The sequence below is a fragment of the Crinia signifera genome, chromosome 8 (genome assembly GCF_055691185.1).
Source record: "Crinia signifera chromosome 8, ASM5569118v1, whole genome shotgun sequence".
Lineage (NCBI taxonomy): Eukaryota > Metazoa > Chordata > Amphibia > Anura > Myobatrachidae > Crinia > Crinia signifera.
Window position 1 is genome coordinate 70,659,560 of NC_139224.1, and position 18,330 is coordinate 70,677,889.

General features: G+C 39.4%; 40 non-coding genes and 1 pseudogene across 41 annotated transcripts in view; all 41 read right to left on the reverse strand.

Annotated features, from left to right (window-relative positions):
* Positions 1 to 18,330, reverse strand: part of LOC146027235 (protein shisa-9B pseudogene) — a 604,201-nt pseudogene that overhangs the window by 269,180 nt on the left and 316,691 nt on the right. The window lies entirely within an intron of this gene.
* On the reverse strand, positions 46 to 164 carry LOC146033503 (5S ribosomal RNA). Its single transcript, XR_014458912.1, has one exon. It is a non-coding gene; the product is annotated as a 5S ribosomal RNA (ribosomal RNA).
* Positions 511 to 629, reverse strand: LOC146034972 (5S ribosomal RNA). Its single transcript, XR_014460376.1, has one exon. It is a non-coding gene; the product is annotated as a 5S ribosomal RNA (ribosomal RNA).
* Positions 974 to 1,092, reverse strand: LOC146033593 (5S ribosomal RNA). The gene has a single exon (XR_014459002.1). It is a non-coding gene; the product is annotated as a 5S ribosomal RNA (ribosomal RNA).
* Positions 1,438 to 1,555, reverse strand: LOC146034470 (5S ribosomal RNA). The gene has a single exon (XR_014459876.1). It is a non-coding gene; the product is annotated as a 5S ribosomal RNA (ribosomal RNA).
* On the reverse strand, positions 1,899 to 2,017 carry LOC146031961 (5S ribosomal RNA). The gene has a single exon (XR_014457412.1). It is a non-coding gene; the product is annotated as a 5S ribosomal RNA (ribosomal RNA).
* Positions 2,365 to 2,483, reverse strand: LOC146033513 (5S ribosomal RNA). Its single transcript, XR_014458922.1, has one exon. It is a non-coding gene; the product is annotated as a 5S ribosomal RNA (ribosomal RNA).
* On the reverse strand, positions 2,829 to 2,947 carry LOC146033292 (5S ribosomal RNA). The gene has a single exon (XR_014458702.1). It is a non-coding gene; the product is annotated as a 5S ribosomal RNA (ribosomal RNA).
* Positions 3,294 to 3,412, reverse strand: LOC146032778 (5S ribosomal RNA). The gene has a single exon (XR_014458196.1). It is a non-coding gene; the product is annotated as a 5S ribosomal RNA (ribosomal RNA).
* Positions 3,757 to 3,875, reverse strand: LOC146030848 (5S ribosomal RNA). Its single transcript, XR_014456331.1, has one exon. It is a non-coding gene; the product is annotated as a 5S ribosomal RNA (ribosomal RNA).
* LOC146029844 (5S ribosomal RNA) lies at positions 4,221 to 4,339 on the reverse strand. The gene has a single exon (XR_014455409.1). It is a non-coding gene; the product is annotated as a 5S ribosomal RNA (ribosomal RNA).
* LOC146032262 (5S ribosomal RNA) lies at positions 4,685 to 4,803 on the reverse strand. The gene has a single exon (XR_014457706.1). It is a non-coding gene; the product is annotated as a 5S ribosomal RNA (ribosomal RNA).
* Positions 5,149 to 5,267, reverse strand: LOC146034402 (5S ribosomal RNA). The gene has a single exon (XR_014459808.1). It is a non-coding gene; the product is annotated as a 5S ribosomal RNA (ribosomal RNA).
* Positions 5,613 to 5,731, reverse strand: LOC146029845 (5S ribosomal RNA). The gene has a single exon (XR_014455410.1). It is a non-coding gene; the product is annotated as a 5S ribosomal RNA (ribosomal RNA).
* On the reverse strand, positions 6,077 to 6,195 carry LOC146029846 (5S ribosomal RNA). Its single transcript, XR_014455411.1, has one exon. It is a non-coding gene; the product is annotated as a 5S ribosomal RNA (ribosomal RNA).
* Positions 6,541 to 6,659, reverse strand: LOC146027396 (5S ribosomal RNA). Its single transcript, XR_014454799.1, has one exon. It is a non-coding gene; the product is annotated as a 5S ribosomal RNA (ribosomal RNA).
* LOC146034117 (5S ribosomal RNA) lies at positions 7,005 to 7,123 on the reverse strand. The gene has a single exon (XR_014459523.1). It is a non-coding gene; the product is annotated as a 5S ribosomal RNA (ribosomal RNA).
* LOC146032272 (5S ribosomal RNA) lies at positions 7,469 to 7,587 on the reverse strand. Its single transcript, XR_014457714.1, has one exon. It is a non-coding gene; the product is annotated as a 5S ribosomal RNA (ribosomal RNA).
* On the reverse strand, positions 7,933 to 8,051 carry LOC146031384 (5S ribosomal RNA). Its single transcript, XR_014456851.1, has one exon. It is a non-coding gene; the product is annotated as a 5S ribosomal RNA (ribosomal RNA).
* LOC146033595 (5S ribosomal RNA) lies at positions 8,396 to 8,514 on the reverse strand. The gene has a single exon (XR_014459003.1). It is a non-coding gene; the product is annotated as a 5S ribosomal RNA (ribosomal RNA).
* On the reverse strand, positions 8,860 to 8,978 carry LOC146029847 (5S ribosomal RNA). The gene has a single exon (XR_014455412.1). It is a non-coding gene; the product is annotated as a 5S ribosomal RNA (ribosomal RNA).
* Positions 9,323 to 9,441, reverse strand: LOC146031387 (5S ribosomal RNA). Its single transcript, XR_014456854.1, has one exon. It is a non-coding gene; the product is annotated as a 5S ribosomal RNA (ribosomal RNA).
* LOC146029848 (5S ribosomal RNA) lies at positions 9,789 to 9,907 on the reverse strand. The gene has a single exon (XR_014455413.1). It is a non-coding gene; the product is annotated as a 5S ribosomal RNA (ribosomal RNA).
* LOC146032279 (5S ribosomal RNA) lies at positions 10,253 to 10,371 on the reverse strand. Its single transcript, XR_014457721.1, has one exon. It is a non-coding gene; the product is annotated as a 5S ribosomal RNA (ribosomal RNA).
* Positions 10,715 to 10,833, reverse strand: LOC146031962 (5S ribosomal RNA). The gene has a single exon (XR_014457413.1). It is a non-coding gene; the product is annotated as a 5S ribosomal RNA (ribosomal RNA).
* LOC146033514 (5S ribosomal RNA) lies at positions 11,181 to 11,299 on the reverse strand. The gene has a single exon (XR_014458923.1). It is a non-coding gene; the product is annotated as a 5S ribosomal RNA (ribosomal RNA).
* Positions 11,645 to 11,763, reverse strand: LOC146033122 (5S ribosomal RNA). Its single transcript, XR_014458532.1, has one exon. It is a non-coding gene; the product is annotated as a 5S ribosomal RNA (ribosomal RNA).
* LOC146029849 (5S ribosomal RNA) lies at positions 12,109 to 12,227 on the reverse strand. Its single transcript, XR_014455414.1, has one exon. It is a non-coding gene; the product is annotated as a 5S ribosomal RNA (ribosomal RNA).
* LOC146031385 (5S ribosomal RNA) lies at positions 12,572 to 12,690 on the reverse strand. Its single transcript, XR_014456852.1, has one exon. It is a non-coding gene; the product is annotated as a 5S ribosomal RNA (ribosomal RNA).
* Positions 13,035 to 13,153, reverse strand: LOC146033596 (5S ribosomal RNA). Its single transcript, XR_014459004.1, has one exon. It is a non-coding gene; the product is annotated as a 5S ribosomal RNA (ribosomal RNA).
* On the reverse strand, positions 13,499 to 13,617 carry LOC146029850 (5S ribosomal RNA). The gene has a single exon (XR_014455415.1). It is a non-coding gene; the product is annotated as a 5S ribosomal RNA (ribosomal RNA).
* Positions 13,962 to 14,080, reverse strand: LOC146031398 (5S ribosomal RNA). Its single transcript, XR_014456865.1, has one exon. It is a non-coding gene; the product is annotated as a 5S ribosomal RNA (ribosomal RNA).
* Positions 14,426 to 14,544, reverse strand: LOC146029851 (5S ribosomal RNA). The gene has a single exon (XR_014455416.1). It is a non-coding gene; the product is annotated as a 5S ribosomal RNA (ribosomal RNA).
* On the reverse strand, positions 14,890 to 15,008 carry LOC146031307 (5S ribosomal RNA). Its single transcript, XR_014456775.1, has one exon. It is a non-coding gene; the product is annotated as a 5S ribosomal RNA (ribosomal RNA).
* Positions 15,353 to 15,471, reverse strand: LOC146031410 (5S ribosomal RNA). Its single transcript, XR_014456876.1, has one exon. It is a non-coding gene; the product is annotated as a 5S ribosomal RNA (ribosomal RNA).
* LOC146029852 (5S ribosomal RNA) lies at positions 15,816 to 15,934 on the reverse strand. The gene has a single exon (XR_014455417.1). It is a non-coding gene; the product is annotated as a 5S ribosomal RNA (ribosomal RNA).
* LOC146029853 (5S ribosomal RNA) lies at positions 16,280 to 16,398 on the reverse strand. Its single transcript, XR_014455418.1, has one exon. It is a non-coding gene; the product is annotated as a 5S ribosomal RNA (ribosomal RNA).
* Positions 16,744 to 16,862, reverse strand: LOC146033019 (5S ribosomal RNA). The gene has a single exon (XR_014458430.1). It is a non-coding gene; the product is annotated as a 5S ribosomal RNA (ribosomal RNA).
* On the reverse strand, positions 17,209 to 17,327 carry LOC146029855 (5S ribosomal RNA). The gene has a single exon (XR_014455420.1). It is a non-coding gene; the product is annotated as a 5S ribosomal RNA (ribosomal RNA).
* On the reverse strand, positions 17,673 to 17,791 carry LOC146031442 (5S ribosomal RNA). Its single transcript, XR_014456909.1, has one exon. It is a non-coding gene; the product is annotated as a 5S ribosomal RNA (ribosomal RNA).
* Positions 18,137 to 18,255, reverse strand: LOC146029856 (5S ribosomal RNA). Its single transcript, XR_014455421.1, has one exon. It is a non-coding gene; the product is annotated as a 5S ribosomal RNA (ribosomal RNA).

The window sequence follows — 18,330 nt, forward strand, 5'->3', positions numbered from 1 at the left end:
TTAAAATAGCAAGAGAATAAAAACAATTTGCCAGTAATGGGAAAAAACCTACAGCACATGGTGTTCCTATGTGGTCTCCCACCCAAGTACTAACCAGGCCCAACACTGCTTAGCTTCCAAGATCAGACGAGATTGGGCGTATCCAATGTGGTATGGCTGTAGGTGAGATACCAGCACTTTTTTGCCCTCTTCTACTTCTATAACCAGGTAAGCTAATATAAAAGTTTCCTAACTGTATTGGCTTACTGAAAAAAATCATGTGTTGGTAATGTAAAAAGACCTACAGGACATAATATTAGCAGGTGGTCTCAAATTGAAATACTAAAGAGGCTCAACACTGTTTAGCTGCCAAAAGCAGTTGGAATTGGGCCTAAACAGTGTGGTAAGTCTTTAGGTGATGGCTATTGTGTCTGTTTGACCTCTCCCAAATGTCTGTATTGGCAATAAAAAGAAAAAGTTTCCAATTTAAATAGCTAGAGAATAAAAACAATTTGCCAGTAATGGGAAAAAAACCTACAGCACCTGGTGTTCCCATGTGGTCTACCACCCAAGTACTAACCAGGCCCAACACTGTTTAGCTTCCAAGATCAGACGAGATTGGGCGTATCCAATGATGTATGGCTGTAGGTGAGATACAGGCACTTTTTTGCCCTCTTCTACTTCTATAACCAGGTAAGCTAATAAAAAAGTTTCCTAACTGTATTGGCTTACTGAAAAAAATCATGTGTTGGTAATGTAAAAAGACCTACATAACATAATATTAGCAGGTGGTCTCAAATTAATCTACTAAAAGGCTCAACACTGTTTAGCTGCCAAAAGCAGTTGGAATTGGGCCGAAACAGTGTGGTAAGTCTTTAGGTGATGGCTATTGTGTCTGTTTGACCTCTCCCAAATGTCTGTATTGGCAATAAAAAGATAAAGTTTTCAATTTAAATAGCTAGAGAATAAAAACAATTTGCCAGTAATGGTAAAAAACCTACAGCACCTGGTGTTCCCATGTGGTCTCCCACCCAAGTACTAACCAGGCCCAACACTGCTTAGCTTCCAAGATCAGACGGGATTGGGCATATCCAATGTGATATGTCTGTAGGTGAGATGCAGGCACTTTTTTGCCCTCTTCTACTTCTATAACAAGGTAAGTTAATAAAAAAGTTTCCTAACTGTATTGGCTTACTGAAAAAAATCATGTGTTGGTAAAGTAAAAAGACCTATAGGACATAATATTAGTAGGGGGTCTCAAATTAAACTACTAAAGAGGCTCAACACTGTTTAGCTGCCAAAAGCAGTTGGAATTGGGCCTAAACAGTGTGGTAAGTTTTTAGGTGATGGCTATTGTGTCTGTTTGACCTCTCCCAAATGTCTGTATTGGCAATAAAAATAAAACGTTTCCAATTAAAATAGCAAGAGAATAAAAACAATTTGCCAGTAATGGGAAAAAACCTACAGCACCTGGTGTTCCCATGTGGTCTCCCACCCAAGTACTAACCAGGCCCAACACTGCTTAGCTTCAAGATCAGACGAGATTGGGCGTATCCAATGTGGTATGGCTGTAGGTGAGATACAGGCCCTTTTTGGCCCTCTTCTACTTCTATAACCAGGTAAGCTAATAAAAAAGTTTCCTAACTGTATTGGCTTACTGAAAAAAATCATGTGTTGGTAATGTAAAAAGACCTACAGGACATAATATTAGCAGGTGGTCTCAAATTAATCTATTAAAGGCTCAACACTGTTTAGCTGCCAAAAGCAGTTGTAATTGGGCCGAAACAGTGTGGTAAGTCTTTAGGTGATGGCTATTGTGTCTGTTTGACCTCTCCCAAATGTCTGTATTGGCAATAAAAAGATAAAGTTTTCAATTTAAATAGCTAGAGAATAAAAACAATTTGCCAGTAATGGTAAAAAACCTACAGCATCTGGTGTTCCCATGTGGTCTCCCACCCAAGTACTAACCAGGCCCAACACTGCTTAGCTTCCAAGATCAGATGGGATTGGGCATATCCAATGTGGTATGGCTGTAGGTGAGATGCAGGCACTTTTTTGCCCTCTTCTACTTCTATAACAAGGTAAGTTAATAAAAAAGTTTCCTAACTGTATTGGCTTACTGAAAAAAATCATGTGTTGGTAATGTAAAAAGACCTATAGGACATAATATTAGCAGGTGGTCTCAAATTAAACTACTAAAGAGGCTCAACACTGTTTAGCTGCCAAAAGCAGTTGGAATTGGGCCTAAACAGTGTGGTAAGTTTTTAGGTGATGGCTATTGTGTCTGTTTGACCTCTCCCCAAAATGTCTGTATTGGCAATAAAAATAAAAAGTTTCCAATTAAAATAGCAAGAGAATAAAAACAATTTGCCAGTAATGGGAAAAAACCTACAGCATCTGGTGTTCTCATGTGGTCTCCCACCCAAGTACTAACCAGGCCCAACACTGCTTAGCTTCCAAGATCAGACGAGATTGGGCGTATCCAATGTGGTATGGCTGTAGATGAGATACCGGCACTTTTTTTCCCTCTTCTACTTCTATAACCAGGTAAGCTAATAAAAAAGGTTAATAACTGTATTGGCTTACTGAAAAAAATCATGTGTTGGTAATGCAAAAAGACCTACAGGTCATGATATTAGCAGGTGGTCTCAAATTAAACTACTAAAGAGGCTCAACACTGTTTAGCTGCCAAAAGCAGTTGGAATTGGGCCTAAACAGTGTGGTAAGTTTTTAGGTAATGGCTATTGTGTCTGTTTGACCTCTCCCAAATGTCTGTATTGGCAATAAAAATAAAAAGTTTCCAATTAAAATAGCTAGAGAATAAAAACAATTTGCCAGTAATGGTAAAAAACCTACAGCACCTGTTGTTCCCATGTGGTCTCCCACCCAAGTACTAACCAGGCCCAACACTGTTTAGCTTCCAAGATCAGACGGGATTGGGCATATCCAATGTGGTATGGCTGTAGGAGAGATGCAGGCACCTTTTTGCCCTCTTCTACTTCATTAACAAGGTAAGTTAATAAAAAAGTTTCCTAACTGTATTGGCTTACTGAAAAAAATCATGTGTTGGTAATGTAAAAAGACCTACAGGACATAATATTAGCAGGTGGCCTCAAATTAAACTACTAAAGAGGCTCAACACTGTTTAGCTGCCAAAAGCAGTTGGAATTGGGCCTAAACAGTGTGGTAAGTTTTTAGGTGATGGCTATTGTGTCTGTTTGACCTCTCTCAAATGTCTGTGTTGGCAATAAAAATAAAAAGTTTCCAATTAAAATAGCAAGAGAATAAAAACAATTTGCCAGTAATGGGAAAAAAACCTACAGCACCTGGTGTTCCCATGTGGTCTCCCACACAAGTACTAACCAGGCCCAACACTGCTTAGCTTCCAAGATCAGACGAAATTGGGCGTATCCAATGTGGTATGGCTGTAGGTGAGATACAGGCACTTTTTTGCCCTCTTCTACTTCTATAACCAGGTAAGCTAATAAAAAAGTTTCCTAACTGTATTGGCTTACTGAAAAAAATCATGTGTTGGTAATGTAAAAAGACCTACAGGACATAATATTAGCAGGTGGTCTCAAATTAATCTACTAAAAGGCTCAACACTGTTTAGCTGCCAAAAGCAGTTGGAATTGGGCCGAAACAGTGTGGTAAGTCTTTAGGTGATGGCTATTGTGTCTGTTTGACCTCTCCCAAATGTCTGTATTGGCAATAAAAAGATAAAGTTTTCAATTTAAATAGCTAGAGAATAAAAACAATTTGCCAGTAATGGTAAAAAACCTACAGCACCTGGTGTTCCCATGTGGCCTCCCACCCAAGTACTAACCAGGCCCAACACTGCTTAGCTTCCAAGATCAGATGGGATTGGGCATATCCAATGTGGTATGGCTGTAGGTGAGATGCAGGCACTTTTTTGCCCTCTTCTACTTCTATAACAAGGTAAGTTAATAAAAAAGTTTCCTAACTGTATTGGCTTACTGAAAAAAATCATGTGTTGGTAATGTAAAAAGACCTATAGGACATAATATTAGCAGGTGGTCTCAAATTAAACTACTAAAGAGGCTCAACACTGTTTAGCTGCCAAAAGCAGTTGGAATTGGGCCTAAACAGTGTGGTAAGTTTTTAGGTGATGGCTATTGTGTCTGTTTGACCTCTCCCAAATGTCTGTATTGGCAATAAAAATAAAAAGTTTCCAATTAAAATAGCAAGAGAATAAAAACAATTTGCCAGTAATGGGAAAAAACCTACAGCACCTGGTGTTCCCATGTGGTCTCCCACCCAAGTACTAACCAGGCCCAACACTGCTTAGCTTCCAAGATCAGACGAGATTGGGCGTATCCAATGTGGTATGGCTGTAGGTGAGATACTGGCACTTTTTTGCCCTCTTCTACTTCTATAACCAGGTAAGCTAATAAAAAAGGTTCCTAACTGTATTGGCTTACTGAAAAAAATCATGTGTTGGTAATGCAAAAAGACCTACAGGTCATGATATTAGCAGGTGGTCTCAAATTAAACTACTAAAGAGGCTCAACACTGTTTAGCTGCCAAAAGCAGTTGGAATTGGGCCTAAACAGTGTGGTAAGTTTTTAGGTGATGGCTATTGTGTCTGTTTGACCTCTCCCAAATGTCTGTATTGGCAATAAAAATAAAAAGTTTCCAATTAAAATAGCAAGAGAATGAAAACAATTTGCCAGTAATGGGAAAAAACCTACAGCACCTGGTGTTCCCATGTGGTCTCCCACCCAAGTACTAACCAGGCCCAACACTGCTTAGCTTCCAAGATCAGACGAGAATGGGCGTATCCAATGTGGTATGGCTGTAGGTGAGATACAGGCACTTTTTTGCCCTCTTCTACTTCTATAACCAGGTAAGCTAATAAAAAAGTTTCCTAACTGTATTGGCTTACTGAAAAAAATCATGTGTTGGTAATGTAAAAAGACCTACAGGACATAATATTAGAAGGTGGTCTCAAATTAAACTATTAAAGAGGCACAACACTGTTTAGCTGCCAAAAGCAGTTGGAATTGGGCCTAAACAGTGTGGTAAGTTTTTAGGTGATGGCTATTGTGTCTGTTTGACCTCTCCCAAATGTCTGTATTGGCAATAAAAATAAAAAGTTTCCAATTAAAATAGCAAGAGAATAAAAACAATTTGCCAGTAATGGGAAAAAACCTACAGCACCTGGTGTTCCCATGTGGTGTCCCACCCAAGTACTAACCAGGCCCAACACTGCTTAGCTCGCAAGATCAGATGAGATTGGGCGTATCCAATGTGGTATGGCTGTAGGTGAGATACTGGCACTTTTTTGCCCTCTTCTACTTCTATAACCAGGTAAGCTAATAAAAAAGGTTCCTAACTGTATTAGCTTACTGAAAAAAATCATGTGTTGGTAATGCAAAAAGACCTACAGGTCATGATATTAGCAGGTGGTCTCAAATTAAACTACTAAAGAGGCTCAACACTGTTTAGCTGCCAAAAGCAGTTGGAATTGGGCCTAAACAGTGTGGTAAGTTTTTAGGTGATGGCTATTGTGTCTGTTTGACCTCTCCCAAATGTCTGTATTAGCAATAAAAATAAAAAGTTTCCAATTAAAATAGCAAGAGAATAAAAACAATTTGCCAGTAATGGAAAAAAACCTACAGCACCTGGTGTTCCCATGTGGTCTCCCACCCAAGTACTAACCAGGCCCAACACTGCTTAGCTTCCAAGATCAGACGAGATTGGGCGTATCCAATGTGGTATGGCTGTAGGTGAGATACCGGCACTTTTTTGCCCTCTTCTACTTCTATAACCAGGTAAGCTAATAAAAAAGGTTCCTAACTGTATTGGCTTACTGAAAAAAATCATGTGTTGGTAATGCAAAAAGACCTACAGGTCATGATATTAGCAGGTGGTCTCAAATTAAACTACTAAAGAGGCTCAACACTGTTTAGCTGCCAAAAGCAGTTGGAATTGGGCCTAAACAGTGTGGTAAGTTTTTAGGTGATGGCTATTGTGTCTGTTTGACCTCTCCCAAATGTCTGTATTGGCAATAAAAATAAAAAGTTTCCAATTAAAATAGCAAGAGAATGAAAACAATTTGCCAGTAATGGGAAAAAACCTACAGCACCTGGTGTTCCCATGTGGTCTCCCACCCAAGTACTAACCAGGCCCAACACTGCTTAGCTTCCAAGATCAGACGAGATTGGGCGTATCCAATGTGGTATGGCTGTAGGTGAGATACAGGCACTTTTTTGCCCTCTTCTACTTCTATAACCAGGTAAGCTAATAAAAAAGTTTCCTAACTGTATTGGCTTACTGAAAAAAATCATGTGTTGGTAATGTAAAAAGACCTACAGGACATAATATTAGAAGGTGGTCTCAAATTAAACTATTAAAGAGGCACAACACTGTTTAGCTGCCAAAAGCAGTTGGAATTGGGCCTAAACAGTGTGGTAAGTTTTTAGGTGATGGCTATTGTGTCTGTTTGACCTCTCCCAAATGTCTGTATTGGCAATAAAAATAAAAAGTTTCCAATTAAAATAGCAAGAGAATAAAAACAATTTGCCAGTAATGGGAAAAAACCTACAGCACCTGGTGTTCCCATGTGGTCTCCCACCCAAGTTCTAACCAGGCCCAACACTGCTTAGCTTGCAAGATCAGACGAGATTGGGCGTATTCAATGTGGTATGGCTGTAGGTGAGATACCGGCACTTTTTTGCCCTCTTCTACTTCTATAACCAGGTAAGCTAATAAAAAAGGTTCCTAACTGTATTGGCTTACTGAAAAAAATCATGTGTTGGTAATGCAAAAAGACCTACAGGTCATGATATTAGCAGGTGGTCTCAAATTAAACTACTAAAGAGGCTCAACACTGTTTAGCTGCCAAAAGCAGTTGGAATTGGGCCTAAACAGTGTGGTAAGTTTTTAGGTGATGGCTATTGTGTCTGTTTGACCTCTCCCAAATGTCTGTATTGGCAATAAAAATAAAAAGTTTCCAATTAAAATAGCAAGAGAATAAAAACAATTTGCCAGTAATGGGAAAAAACCTACAGCACCTGGTGTTCCCATGTGGTCTCCCACCCAAGTACTAACCAGGCCCAACACTGCTTAGTTTCTAAGATCAGACGAGATTGGGCGTATCCAATGTGGTATGGCTGTAGGTGAGATACCGGCACTTTTTTGCCCTCTTCTACTTCTATAACCAGGTAAGCTAATAAAAAAGTTTCCTAACTGTATTGGCTTACTGAAAAAAATCATGTGTTGGTAATGCAAAAAGACCTACAGGTCATGATATTAGCAGGTGGTCTCAAATTAAACTACTAAAGAGGCTCAACACTGTTTAGCTGCCAAAAGCAGTTGGAATTGGGCCTAAACAGTGTGGTAAGTTTTTAGGTGATGGCTATTGTGTCTGTTTGACCTCTCCCAAATGTCTGTATTGTCAATAAAAATAAAAAGTTTCCAATTAAAATAGCAAGAGAATAAAAACAATTTGCCAGTAATGGGAAAAAACCTACAGCACCTGGTGTTCCCATGTGGTCTCCCACCCAAGTACTAACCAGGCCCAACACTGCTTAGCTTCCAAGATCAGACTAGATTGGGCGTATCCAATGTGGTATGGCTGTAGGTGAGATACCGGCACTTTTTTGCCCTCTACTACTTCTATAACCAGGTAAGCTAATATAAAAGTTTCCTAACTGTATTGGCTTACTGAAAAAAATCATGTGTTGGTAATGTAAAAAGACCTACAGGACATAATATTAGCAGGTGGTCTCAAATTGAACTACTAAAGAGGCTCAACACTGTTTAGCTGCCAAAAGCAGTTGAAATTGGGCCTAAACAGTGTGGTAAGTCTTTAGGTGATGGCTATTGTGTCTGTTTGACCTCTCCCAAATGTCTGTATTGGCAATAAAAAGAAAAAGTTTCCAATTTAAATAGCTAGAGAATAAAAACAATTTGCCAGTAATGGGAAAAAACCTACAGCACCTGGTGTTCCCATGTGGTCTACCACCCAAGTACTAACCAGGCCCAACACTGCTTAGCTTCCAAGATCAGACGAGATTGGGCGTATCCAATGTGGTATGGCTGTAGGTGAGATACAGGCACTTTTTTGCCCTCTTCTACTTCTATAACCAGGTAAGCTAATAAAAAAGTTTCCTAACTGTATTGGCTTACTGAAAAAAATCATGTGTTGGTAATGTAAAAAGACCTACAGGACATAATATTAGCAGGTGGTCTCAAATAAATCTACTAAAAGGCTCAACACTGTTTAGCTGCCAAAAGCAGTTGGAATTGGGCCGAAACAGTGTGGTAAGTCTTTAGGTGATGGCTATTGTGTCTGTTTGACCTCTCCCAAATGTCTGTATTGGCAATAAAAAGATAAAGTTTTCAATTTAAATAGCTAGAGAATAAAAACAATTTGCCAGTAATGGTAAAAAACCTACAGCACCTGGTGTTCCCATGTGGTCTCCCACCCAAGTACTAACCAGGCCCAACACTGCTTAGCTTCCAAGATCAGACGGGATTGGGCATATCCAATGTGATATGTCTGTAGGTGAGATGCAAGCACTTTTTTGCCCTCTTCTACTTCTATAACAAGGTAAGTTAATAAAAAAGTTTCCTAACTGTATTGGCTTACTGAAAAAAATCATGTGTTGGTAATGTAAAAAGACCTATAGGACATAATATTAGCAGGTGGTCTCAAATTAAACTACTAAAGAGGCTCAACACTGTTTAGCTGCCAAAAGCAGTTGGAATTGGGCCTAAACAGTGTGGTAAGTTTTTAGGTGATGGCTATTCTGTCTGTTTGACCTCTCCCAAATGTCTGTATTGGCAATAAAAATAAAACGTTTCCAATTAAAATAGCAAGAGAATAAAAACAATTTGCCAGTAATGGGAAAAAACCTACAGCACCTGGTGTTCCCATGTGGTCTCCCACCCAAGTACTAACCAGGCCCAACACTGCTTAGCTTCCAAGATCAGACGAGATTGGGCGTATCCAATGTGGTATGGCTGTAGGTGAGATACAGACACTTTTTTGCCCTCTTCTACTTCTATAACCAGGTAAGCTAATAAAAAAGTTTCCTAACTGTATTGGCTTACTGAAAAAAATCATGTGTTGGTAATGTAAAAAGACCTACAGGACATAATATTAGCAGGTGGTCTCAAATTAATCTACTAAAAGGCTCAACACTGTTTAGCTGCCAAAAGCAGTTGGAATTGGGCCGAAACAGTGTGGTAAGTCTTTAGGTGATGGCTATTGTGTCTGTTTGACCTCTCCCAAATGTCTGTATTGGCAATAAAAAGATAAAGTTTTCAATTTAAATAGCTAGAGAATAAAAACAATTTGCCAGTAATGGTAAAAAACCTACAGCACCTGGTGTTCCCATGTGGTCTCCCACCCAAGTACTAACCAGGCCCAACACTGCTTAGCTTCCAAGATCAGATGGGATTGGGCATATCCAATGTGGTATGGCTGTAGGTGAGATGCAGGCACTTTTTTGCCCTCTTCTACTTCTATAACAAGGTAAGTTAATAAAAAAGTTTCCTAACTGTATTGGCTTACTGAAAAAAATCATGTGTTGGTAATGTAAAAAGACCTATAGGACATAATATTAGCAGGTGGTCTCAAATTAAACTACTAAAGAGGCTCAACACTGTTTAGCTGCCAAAAGCAGTTGGAATTGGGCCTAAACAGTGTGGTAAGTTTTTAGGTGATGGCTATTGTGTCTGTTTGACCTCTCCCCAAAATGTCTGTATTGGCAATAAAAATAAAAAGTTTCCAATTAAAATAGCAAGAGAATAAAAACAATTTGCCAGTAATGGGAAAAAACCTACAGCACCTGGTGTTCCCATGTGGTCTCCCACCCAAGTACTAACCAGGCCCAACACTGCTTAGCTTCCAAGATCAGACGAGATTGGGCGTATCCAATGTGGTATGGCTGTAGGTGAGATACCGGCACTTTTTTGCCCTCTTCTACTTCTATAACCAGGTAAGCTAATAAAAAAGGTTCCTAACTGTATTGGCTTACTGAAAAAAATCATGTGTTGGTAATGCAAAAAAACCTACAGGTCATGATATTAGCAGGTGGTCTCAAATTAAACTACTAAAGAGGCTCAACACTGTTTAGCTGCCAAAAGCAGTTGGAATTGGGCCGAAACAGTGTGGTAAGTTTTTAGGTGATGGCTATTGTGTCTGTTTGACCTCTCCCAAATGTCTGTATTGGCAATAAAAATAAAAAGTTTCCAATTAAAATAGCAAGAGAATGAAAACAATTTGCCAGTAATGGGAAAAAACCTACAGCACCTCGTGTTCCCATGTGGTCTCCCACCCAAGTACTAACCAGGCCCAACACTGCTTAGCTTCCAAGATCAGACGAGATTGGGCGTATCCAATGTGGTATGGCTGTAGGTGAGATACAGGCCCTTTTTGGCCCTCTTCTACTTCTATAACCAGGTAAGCTAATAAAAAAGTTTCCTAACTGTATTGGCTTACTGAAAAAAATCATGTGTTGGTAATGTAAAAAGACCTACAGGACATAATATTAGCAGGTGGTCTCAAATTAATCTATTAAAGGCTCAACACTGTTTAGCTGCCAAAAGCAGTTGTAATTGGGCCGAAACAGTGTGGTAAGTCTTTAGGTGATGGCTATTGTGTCTGTTTGACCTCTCCCAAATGTCTGTATTGGCAATAAAAAGATAAAGTTTTCAATTTAAATAGCTAGAGAATAAAAACAATTTGCCAGTAATGGTAAAAAACCTACAGCATCTGGTGTTCCCATGTGGTCTCCCACCCAAGTACTAACCAGGCCCAACACTGCTTAGCTTCCAAGATCAGATGGGATTGGGCATATCCAATGTGGTATGGCTGTAGGTGAGATGCAGGCACTTTTTTGCCCTCTTCTACTTCTATAACAAGGTAAGTTAATAAAAAAGTTTCCTAACTGTATTGGCTTACTGAAAAAAATCATGTGTTGGTAATGTAAAAAGACCTATAGGACATAATATTAGCAGGTGGTCTCAAATTAAACTACTAAAGAGGCTCAACACTGTTTAGCTGCCAAAAGCAGTTGGAATTGGGCCTAAACAGTGTGGTAAGTTTTTAGGTGATGGCTATTGTGTCTGTTTGACCTCTCCCCAAAATGTCTGTATTGGCAATAAAAATAAAAAGTTTCCAATTAAAATAGCAAGAGAATAAAAACAATTTGCCAGTAATGGGAAAAAACCTACAGCATCTGGTGTTCTCATGTGGTCTCCCACCCAAGTACTAACCAGGCCCAACACTGCTTAGCTTCCAAGATCAGACGAGATTGGGCGTATCCAATGTGGTATGGCTGTAGATGAGATACCGGCACTTTTTTGCCCTCTTCTACTTCTATAACCAGGTAAGCTAATAAAAAAGGTTAATAACTGTATTGGCTTACTGAAAAAAATCATGTGTTGGTAATGCAAAAAGACCTACAGGTCATGATATTAGCAGGTGGTCTCAAATTAAACTACTAAAGAGGCTCAACACTGTTTAGCTGCCAAAAGCAGTTGGAATTGGGCCTAAACAGTGTGGTAAGTTTTTAGGTGATGGCTATTGTGTCTGTTTGACCTCTCCCAAAAGTCTGTATTGGCAATAAAAATAAAAAGTTTCCAATTAAAATAGCAAGAGAATGAAAACAATTTGCCAGTAATGGGAAAAAACCTACAGCACCTGGTGTTCCCATGTGGTCTCCCACCCAAGTACTAAGCAGGCCCAACACTGCTTAGCTTCCAAGATCAGACGAGATTGGGCGTATCCAATGTGGTGTGGCTGTAGGTGAGAAACAGGCACTTTTTTGCCCTCTTCTACTTCTATAACCAGGTAAGCTAATAAAAAAGTTTCCTAACTGTATTGGCTTACTGAAAAAAATCATGTGTTGGTAATGTAAAAAGACCTACAGGACATAATATTAGCAGGTGGCCTCAAATTAAACTACTAAAGAGGCTCAACACTGTTTAGCTGCCAAAAGCAGTTGGAATTGGGCCTAAACAGTGTGGTAAGTTTTTAGGTGATGGCTATTGTGTCTGTTTGACCTCTCCCAAATGTCTGTATTGGCAATAAAAATAAAAAGTTTCCAATTAAAATAGCAAGAGAATAAAAACAATTTGCCAGTAATGGGAAAAAACCTACAGCACCTGGTGTTCCCATGTGGTCTCCCACCCAAGTACTAACCAGGCCCAACACTGCTTAGCTTCCAAGATCAGACGAGATTGGGCGTATCCAATGTGGTATGGCTGTAGGTGAGATACCGGCACTTTTTTGCCCTCTTCTACTTCTATAACCAGGTAAGCTAATATAAAAGTTTCCTAACTGTATTGGCTTACTGAAAAAAATCATGTGTTGGTAATGTAAAAAGACCTACAGGACATAATATTAGCAGGTGGTCTCAAATTGAACTACTAAAGAGGCTCAACACTGTTTAGCTGCCAAAAGCAGTTGAAATTGGGCCTAAACAGTGTGGTAAGTCTTTAGGTGATGGCTATTGTGTCTGTTTGACCTCTCCCAAATGTCTGTATTGGCAATAAAAAGAAAAAGTTTCCAATTTAAATAGCTAGAGAATAAAAAAATTTGCCAGTAATGGGAAAAAACCTACAGCACCTGGTGTTCCCATGTGGTCTACCACCCAAGTACTAACCAGGCCCAACACTGCTTAGCTTCCAAGATCAGACGAGATTGGGCGTATCCAATGTGGTATGGCTGTAGGTGAGATACAGGCACTTTTTTGCCCTCTTCTACTTCTATAACCAGGTAAGCTAATAAAAAAGTTTCCTAACTGTATTGGCTTACTGAAAAAAATCATGTGTTGGTAATGTAAAAAGACCTACAGGACATAATATTAGCAGGTGGTCTCAAATTAATCTACTAAAAGGCTCAACACTGTTTAGCTGCCAAAAGCAGTTGGAATTGGGCCGAAACAGTGTGGTAAGTCTTTAGGTGATGGCTATTGTGTCTGTTTGACCTCTCCCAAATGTCTGTATTGGCAATAAAAAGATAAAGTTTTCAATTTAAATAGCTAGAGAATAAAAACAATTTGCCAGTAATGGTAAAAAACCTACAGCACCTGGTGTTCCCATGTGGTCTCCCACCCAAGTACTAACCAGGCCCAACACTGCTTAGCTTCCAAGATCAGACGGGATTGGGCATATCCAATGTGATATGTCTGTAGGTGAGATGCAGGCACTTTTTTGCCCTCTTCTACTTCTATAACAAGGTAAGTTAATAAAAAAGTTTCCTAACTGTATTGGCTTACTGAAAAAAATCATGTGTTGGTAATGTAAAAAGACCTATAGGACATAATATTAGCAGGTGGTCTCAAATTAAACTACTAAAGAGGCTCAACACTGTTTAGCTGCCAAAAGCAGTTGGAATTGGGCCTAAACAGTGTGGTAAGTTTTTAGGTGATGGCTATTGTGTCTGTTTGACCTCTCCCAAATGTCTGTATTGGCAATAAAAATAAAACGTTTCCAATTAAAATAGCAAGAGAATAAAAACAATTTGCCAGTAATGGGAAAAAACCTACAGCACCTGGTGTTCCCATGTGGTCTCCCACCCAAGTACTAACCAGGCCCAACACTGCTTAGCTTCCAAGATCAGACGAGATTGGGCGTATCCAATGTGGTATGGCTGTAGGTGAGATACAGACACTTTTTTGCCCTCTTCTACTTCTATAACCAGGTAAGCTAATAAAAAAGTTTCCTAACTGTATTGGCTTACTGAAAAAAATCATGTGTTGGTAATGTAAAAAGACCTACAGGACATAATATTAGCAGGTGGTCTCAAATTAATCTACTAAAAGGCTCAACACTGTTTAGCTGCCAAAAGCAGTTGGAATTGGGCCGAAACAGTGTGGTAAGTCTTTAGGTGATGGCTATTGTGTCTGTTTGACCTCTCCCAAATGTCTGTATTGGCAATAAAAAGATAAAGTTTTCAATTTAAATAGCTAGAGAATAAAAACAATTTGCCAGTAATGGTAAAAAACCTACAGCACCTGGTGTTCCCATGTGGTCTCCCACCCAAGTACTAACCAGGCCCAACACTGCTTAGCTTCCAAGATCAGATGGGATTGGGCATATCCAATGTGGTATGGCTGTAGGTGAGATGCAGGCACTTTTTTGCCCTCTTCTACTTCTATAACAAGGTAAGTTAATAAAAAAGTTTCCTAACTGTATTGGCTTACTGAAAAAAATCATGTGTTGGTAATGTAAAAAGACCTATAGGACATAATATTAGCAGGTGGTCTCAAATTAAACTACTAAAGAGGCTCAACACTGTTTAGCTGCCAAAAGCAGTTGGAATTGGGCCTAAACAGTGTGGTAAGTTTTTAGGTGATGGCTATTGTGTCTGTTTGACCTCTCCCAAATGTCTGTATTGGCAATAAAAATAAAAAGTTTCCAATTAAAATAGCAAGAGAATAAAAACAATTTGCCAGTAATGGGAAAAAACCTACAGCACCTGGTGTTCCCATGTGGTCTCCCACCCAAGTACTAACCAGGCCCAACACTGCTTAGCTTCCAAGATCAGACGAGATTGGGCGTATCCAATGTGGTATGGCTGTAGGTGAGACACCGGCACTTTTTTGCCCTCTTTTACTTCTATAACCAGGTAAGCTAATAAAAAAGGTTCCTAACTGTATTGGCTTACTGAAAAAAATCATGTGTTGGTAATGCAAAAAAACCTAAAGGTCATGATATTAGCAGGTGGTCTCAAATTAAACTACTAAAGAGGCTCAACACTGTTTAGCTGCCAAAAGCAGTTGGAATTGGGCCGAAACAGTGTGGTAAGTTTTTAGGTGATGGCTATTGTGTCTGTTTGACCTCTCCCAAATGTCTGTATTGGCAATAAAAATAAAAAGTTTCCAATTAAAATAGCAAGAGAATGAAAACAATTTGCCAGTAATGGGAAAAAACCTACAGCACCTGGTGTTCCCATGTGGTCTCCCACCCAAGTACTAACCAGGCCCAACACTGCTTAGCTTCCAAGATCAGACGAGATTGGGCGTATCCAATGTGATATGGCTGTAGGTGAGATACAGACACTTTTTTGCCCTCTTCTACTTCTATAACCAGGTAAGCTAATAAAAAAGTTTCCTAACTGTATTGGCTTACTGAAAAAAATCATGTGTTGGTAATGTAAAAAGACCTACAGGACATAATATTAGCAGGTGGTCTCAAATTAATCTACTAAAAGGCTCAACACTGTTTAGCTGCCAAAAGCAGTTGGAATTGGGCCGAAACAGTGTGGTAAGTCTTTAGGTGATGGCTATTGTGTCTGTTTGACCTCTCCCAAATGTCTGTATTGGCAATAAAAAGATAAAGTTTTCAATTTAAATAGCTAGAGAATAAAAACAATTTGCCAGTAATGGTAAAAAACCTACAGCACCTGGTGTTCCCATGTGGTCTCCCACCCAAGTACTAACCAGGCCCAACACTGCTTAGCTTCCAAGATCAGATGGGATTGGGCATATCCAATGTGGTATGGCTGTAGGTGAGATGCAGGCACTTTTTTGCCCTCTTCTACTTCTATAACAAGGTAAGTTAATAAAAAGTTTCCTAACTGTATTGGCTTACTGAAAAAAATCATGTGTTGGTAATGTAAAAAGACCTATAGGACATAATATTAGCAGGTGGTCTCAAATTAAACTACTAAAGAGGCTCAACACTGTTTAGCTGCCAAAAGCAGTTGGAATTGGGCCTAAACAGTGTGGTAAGTTTTTAGGTGATGGCTATTGTGTCTGTTTGACCTCTCCCAAATGTCTGTATTGGCAATAAAAATAAAAAGTTTCCAATTAAAATAGCAAGAGAATAAAAACAATTTGCCAGTAATGGGAAAAAACCTACAGCACCTGGTGTTCCCATGTGGTCTCCCACCCAAGTACTAACCAGGCCCAACACTGCTTAGCTTCCAAGATCAGACGAGATTGGGCGTATCCAATGTGGTATGGCTGTAGGTGAGATACCAGCACTTTTTTGCCCTCTTCTACTTCTATAACCAGGTAAGCTAATAAAAAAGGTTCCTAACTGTATTGGCTTACTGAAAAAAATCATGTGTTGGTAATGCAAAAAAACCTACAGGTCATGATATTAGCAGGTGGTCTCAAATTAAACTACTAAAGAGGCTCAACACTGTTTAGCTGCCAAAAGCAGTTGGAATTGGGCCGAAACAGTGTGGTAAGTTTTTAGGTGATGGCTATTGTGTCTGTTTGACCTCTCCCAAATGTCTGTATTGGCAATAAAAATAAAAAGTTTCCAATTAAAATAGCAAGAGAATGAAAACAATTTGCCAGTAATGGGAAAAAACCTACAGCACCTGGTGTTCCCATGTGGTCTCCCACCCAAGTACTAACCAGGCCCAACACTGCTTAGCTTCCAAGATCAGACGAGATTGGGCGTATCCAATGTGGTATGGCTGTAGGTGAGATACCGGCACTTTTTTGCCCTCTTCTACTTCTATAACCAGGTAAGCTAATAAAAAAGTTTCCTAACTGTATTGGCTTACTGAAAAAAATCATGTGTTGTTAATGTAAAAAGACCTACAGGACATAATATTAGCAGGTGGTCTCAAATTAAACTATTAAAGAGGCACAACACTGTTTAGCTGCCAAAAGCAGTTGGAATTGGGCCTAAACAGTGTGGTAAGTTTTTAGGTGATGGCTATTGTGTTTGTTTGACCTCTCCCAAATGTCTGTATTGGCAATAAAAATAAAAAGTTTCCAATTAAAATAGCAAGAGAATGAAAACAATTTGCCAGTAATGGGAAAAAACCTACAGCACCTGGTGTTCCCATGTGGTCTCCCACCCAAGTACTAACCAGGCCCAACACTGCTTAGCTTCCAAAATCAGACGAGATTGGGCGTATCCAATGTGGAATGGCTGTAGGTGAGATACAGGCACTTTTTTGCCCTCTTCTACTTCTAATAACCAGGTAAGCTAATAAAAAAGTTTCCTAACTGTATTGGCTTACTGAAAAAAATCATGTGTTGGTAATGTAAAAAGACCTACAGGACATAATATTAGCAGGTGGTCTCAAATTAAACTATTAAAGAGGCACAACACTGTTTAGCTGCCAAAAGCAGTTGGAATTGGGCCTAAACAGTGTGGTAAGTTTTTAGGTGATGGCTATTGTGTCTGTTTGACCTCTCCCAAATGTCTGTATTGGCAATAAAAATAAAAAGTTTCCTATTAAAATAGCAAGAGAATAAAAACAATTTGCCAGTAATGGGAAAAAACCTACAGCACCTGGTGTTCCCATGTGGTCTCCCACCCAAGTACTAACCAGGCCCAACACTGCTTAGCTTCCAAGATCAGACGAGATTGGGCGTATCCAATGTGGTATGGCTGTAGGTGAGATACCGGCACTTTTTTGCCCTCTTCTACTTCTATAACCAGGTAAGCTAATAAAAAAGGTTCCTAACTGTATTGGCTTACTGAAAAAAATCATGTGTTGGTAATGTAAAAAGACCTACAGGACATAATATTAGCAGGTGGTCTCAAATTAAACTATTAAAGAGGCACAACACTGTTTAGCTGCCAAAAGCAGTTGGAATTGGGCCTAAACAGTGTGGTAAGTTTTTAGGTGATGGCTATTGTGTCTGTTTGACCTCTCCCAAATGTCTGTATTGGCAATAAAAATAAAAAGTTTCCAATTAAAATAGCAAGAGAATAAAAACAATTTGCCAGTAATGGGAAAAAACCTACAGCACCTGGTGTTCCCATGTGGTCTCCCACCCAAGTACTAACCAGGCCCAACACTGCTTAGCTTCCAAGATCAGACGAGATTGGGCGTATCCAATGTGGTATGGCTGAAGGTGAGATACCGGCACTTTTTTGCCCTCTTCTACTTCTATAACCAGGTAAGCTAATAAAAAAGGTTCCTAACTGTATTGGCTTACTGAAAAAAATCATGTGTTGGTAATGCAAAAAGACCTACAGGTCATGATATTAGCAGGTGGTCTCAAATTAAACTACTAAAGAGGCTCAACACTGTTTAGCTGACAAAAGCAGTTGGAATTGGGCCTAAACAGTGTGGTAAGTTTTTAGGTGATGGCTATTGTGTCTGTTTGACCTCTCCCAAATGTCTGTATTGGCAATAAAAATAAAAAGTTTCCAATTAAAATAGCAAGAGAATAAAAACAATTTGCCAGTAATGGGAAAAAACCTACAGCACCTGGTGTTCCCATGTGGTCTCCCACCCAAGTACTAACCAGGCCCAACACTGCTTAGCTTCCAAGATCAGACGAGATTGGGCGTATCCAATGTGGTATGGCTGTAGGTGAGATACCGGCACTTTTTTGCCCTCTTCTACTTCTATAACCAGGTAAGCTAATAAAAAAGTTTCCTAACTGTATT